Source organism: Coregonus clupeaformis, unplaced genomic scaffold (genome assembly GCF_020615455.1).
Source record: "Coregonus clupeaformis isolate EN_2021a unplaced genomic scaffold, ASM2061545v1 scaf0779, whole genome shotgun sequence".
Classification (NCBI taxonomy): domain Eukaryota; kingdom Metazoa; phylum Chordata; class Actinopteri; order Salmoniformes; family Salmonidae; genus Coregonus; species Coregonus clupeaformis.
Genome location: NW_025534234.1, coordinates 80,107 through 85,000, shown reverse-complemented (window position 1 = coordinate 85,000; position 4,894 = coordinate 80,107).

Below are 4,894 nucleotides of genomic sequence, written 5' to 3'. Positions count from 1 at the left end.
CCACCCACAACCGCAGGGCTCTCCAGAGGGTGGTGTGGTCTGCCCAACGTATCACCGGGGGCAAACTACCCGCCCTCCAGGACACCTACAGCACCCGATGTCACAGGAAGGCCAAAAAGATCATCAAGGACATCAACCACCCGAGCCATTGCCTGTTCACCCCGCTATCATCTAGAAGTTGGCATACAAGGCGGTGATACAGCCCGACAGGATGCTCTCAATTGTGCATCTGTAAAAGTTTGTGAGGGTCTTAGGTGCCAAGCAACATTTCTTCAGCCTCCTGAGGTTGAAGAGGCTCTGTTGCGCCTTCTTCACCACCCTGTCTGTGTGGGTGGACCATTTCAGATCGTCGGTGATGTGTACGCCGAGGAACTTGAAGCTTTCCACCTTCTCCACTGCGGTCCCATCGATGTGGATAGGGGCGTGCTCCCTCTGCTGTTTCCTGAAGTCCACGATTAGCTCCTTTGTTTTGTTGACGTTGAGGGAGAGGTTATTTTCCTGGCACCACACTCCCAGAGCCCTCACCTCCTCCCTGTAGGCGGTCTCGTCATTGTTGGTAATCAAGCCTACTACTGTTGTGTCATCTGCGAACTTGATGATTGGGTTGGAGGTATGCGTGGCCACGCAGTCATGGGTGAACAGGGAGTACAGGAGGGGGCTGAGCACACACCCTTGTGGGGCCCCAGTGTTGAGGATCAGCGAAGTGGAGGTGTTGTTTCCTACCTTCACCACCTGGGGGCGGCCCGTCAGGAAGTCCAGGACCCAGTTGCACAGGGCGGGGTTCAGACCCAGGGCCCCGAGCTTAATGATGAGCTTGGAGGGTACTATGGTGTTGAATGCTGAGCTATAGTCAATGAACAGTATTCTTACATAGGTATTCCTCTTGTCCAGATGGGATAGGGCAGTTTGCAGTGTGATGGCAATTTAATCGTCTATGGATTTATTGGGGCGGTAAGCAAATTGAAGTGGGTCTATGGTCTAGGGTGACAGGTAAGGTAGAGGTGATATGATCCTTGACTAGTCTCTCAAAGCACTTCATGATGACAGAGGTGAGTGCTACGGGGCGATAGTCATTTAGTTCAGTTACCTTTGCTTTCTTGGGTACAGGAACAATGGTGGACATCTTGAAGCAAGTGGGGACAGCAGACTGGGATAGGGAGAGATTGAATATGTCCGTAAACACTCCAGCCAGCTGGTCTGCACATGCTCTGAGGACACGGTTTGGGATGCCATCTGAGCCGGCAGCCTTGCAAGGGTTAGCATGCTTAAATGTCTTGCTCACGTCGGCCATGGAAAAGGAGAGCCCACAGTCCTTGGTAGTGGGCCGCATTGGTGGCACTGTGTTATCCTCAAAGCGGGCGAAGAAGGTGTTTAGCTTGTCCGGGAGCAAGACGTCGGTGTCCACGACGTGGCTGGTTTTCCCTTTGTAACCCGTGATTGTCTGTAGACCCTGCCACATACGTCTCATGTCTGAGCCGTTGAATTGCGACTCCACTTTGTCTCTGTACTGACGTTTTGCCTGTTTGATTGCCTTACGGAGAGAATAACTACACTGTTTGTATTCTGCCATACTCCCAGTCACCTTGCCATGGTTAAATGCGGTGGTTCGCGCTTTTCAGTTTTGCGCGAATGCTGCCATCTATCCACGGTTTCTGGTTTGGTAGGTTTTAATAGTCACAGTGGGTACTTCCTGATAAATTCAGTCAGCGTATCCGTGTATTCGTCAATGTTATTCTTAGAGGCTACCCGGAACATAGCCCGCGTGATCAAAACAATCTTGAAGCATGGATTCCGAATGGTCAGACCAGCGTTGAATAGACCTTAGCAGGAGCAAAATGGAGTCGTGATCAGATTTGCCAAAGAGAGGGCGGGGGAGGGCCTTCTGGCATTCCGAAAACTTGAGTATCAGTGGTCCAGTGTTTTTCCAGAACGAGAACTACGGTCAATGTGTTGGTAGAACTTCGGTAGCATTTTCCTCAAATTTGCTTTGTTAAAATCCCCTGCTCAATAAATGCGGCCTCAGGATATGTGGTTTCCAGTTTGCATAAAGTCCAGTGTAGTTCTTTGATGGCCGTCGTGGTATCGGCTTGAGGGGGAATATACACGGCTGTGACTATAACCGAAGATAATTCTCTTGGGAGGAAATACGGTCGGCATTTGATTGTGAGGTATTCTAGGTCAGGAGAACAAAAGGACTTAAGTTTCTGTATGTTATCACAATCACACCAGGAGTAGTTAATCATGAAACATACACCACCGCCTTTCTTCTTCCCGGAGAGTTCTTTATTCCTGTCTGCACAATGTACTGAGAACCCAGCTGGCAGTATGGACAGAGACAGTATATCCCAAGAGAGCCATGATCCTGTGAAACAGAGTAAGTCCCTGATGTCTCTCTGGAAGGAGATCCTCGCCCTGAGCTCGTCTACTTTATTGTCCAGAGACTGAACATTAGTGAGTAATATACTCGGAAGCGGTGGATGGTGTGCACGCCTCCTGAGTCGGACTAAAAGTCCACTCCGAATACCTCTTCTCCGCCGGCGGCGTCTTGGAGCAGCCTCTGGAATAAGTTCAATTGCCCTGGGGGGTACGAACAAAGGATCCAATTCGGGAAAGTCGTAATGCTGGTGAGTTACCGCCGCTCTGATATCCAAAAGTTATTTCCGGCTGTATGTAATAACACAAAACATTTCCTGGGCTAATAATGTAAAAAATAACACACACAAAAACAAAATACTGCAAAGTTGCTTAGGAGCTAGAAGCAGAGCTGCCATGTCTGTTGCTTAGGAGCTAGAAGCAGAGCTGCCATGTCTGTTGCTTAGGAGCTAGAAGCAGAGCTGCCATGTCTGTTGCTTAGGAGCTAGAAGCAGAGCTGCCATGTCTGTTGCTTAGGAGCTAGAAGCAGAGCTGCCATGTCTGTTGCTTAGGAGCTAGAAGCAGAGCTGCCGCGTCTGTCGGCACCCATCTTCTCATAATGGATAAGGTTATATGGAGAGGAGGGAGCTGATCCACTCCTACATGATCAGCACTCCTCCTTTGAGATGCTTGATACATACAGCTTCTGACTCAGGGTGAAGTTTCCCCTAGTTACAGATCTAGGGTCAGTTTCCCATCCCCTAATCCTACCCTTAACCATTATTTCCTTTCCCCTAATCCTACCCTTAACCATTAGTGGGGGAAATGACTGACCCAAGATCAGTGTCTAGGGGCAACTTCACCCTACTCCGAGGGGTGAAGTCTAACAGTCCTTCTTCTCTGCTCTGTTCTCATCTCTGTGCTGCTTCCACTCGCTCTGCCACTCTGCCACCATCTAGTGGTCAGAATGAAACATTACACTAACATATGGCACCATCATGGACATGTTCAAGAGCCAAAACAATGGGGCGCGTTTCGAGCGGATCACTTTTGTCACGACGTTAACCAACGTTGGTCACCGCCTTTCAATGTGTGTTGCATTATGGGTATAAAAATTGTTTCGACTTGCGACTACATGTTGACTGCATGACCTTTACAACAACCATGTGATCAAAGGTCATGAACTTTCGAATGCAGTCGACTGGACATTTCTGCTGTTGCTCCATACCAACTGCAACTTGAAGTCGGAACCAAAGCATTGTGGGAGACGACCTTTTTCAGTTTTCAGTTTTCACTACATGCTCATAAATGGCTATCATTGGTTATTGATAAATGGCTATCAGTGGTCCTCTGTAGCTCAGCTGGTAGAGCACGGCGCTTGTAATGCCAAGGTAGTGGGTTCGATCCCCGGGACCACCCATACACAAAAAAAATGTATGCACGCATGACTGTAAGTCGCTTTGGATAAAAGCGTCTGCTAAATGGCATATTATTATTAATTAATTTATTAATTATTATCAACCTATCATTGGTTATTATCAACTTATCATTGGTTATTATCAACCTATCATTGGTTATTATCAACCTATCATTGGTTATTATCAACCTATCACTGGTTATTTTCAACCTATCATTGGTTATTGTCAACCTATCATTGGTTATTATCAACCTATCATTGGTTATTATCAACCTATCATTGGTTATTGTCAACCTATCATTGGCTATTATCAACCTATCACTGGTTATTGTCAACCTATCATTGGTTATTGTCAACCTATCATTGGTTATTATCAACCTATCATTGGTTATTATCAACCTATCATTGGTTATTATGTGTTGTTTTTTATTGCACTACTTTGCTTTATCTTGGCCAGGTCGCAGTTGTAAATGAGAACCTGTTCTCAACTGGCTTACCTGGTTAAATAAAGGTGAAATAAAAAAAATAAAAAAAATAATCAACCTATCATTGGTTATTATCAACCTATCATTGGTTATTATCAACCTATCATTGGTTATTATTAAAAGCATGTTTACTGTTTTGGGTGGATAACTACACTGAACAAAAATATAAAGGCAACATGTAAAGAGTTGGTCCCATGTTTCATGAGCTGAAATTAAAGATCCCAGACATTTTCCATTCGCACAAAAAGCTTTTTTCTCTCACATTTTGTGCACAAATGTGTTTACATCCCTGTTAAGTGAGCATTTCTCCTTTGCCAAGATAATCCATCCACCTGACAGGTGTGGCATATCAAGAAACTGATTAAACGGCATGATCATTACACAGGTGCACCTTGTGCTGGGGACAATAAAAGGCTACTCTAAAATGTGCAGTTTTGTCACACAATATAATGCCACAGATATGTCAAGTTTTGAGGGAGCGTGCAATTGGCATTCTGACTGCAGGAATGTCCACCAAAGCTGTTGCCAAATAATGTAATGTTCATTTCTCCACCATGAGCTGCCTCCAACGTCATTTTTAGAGAATTTGGCAGCACGTCCAACCGGCCTCACGACCGCAGGGGGGTGCTGAGGAGTATTT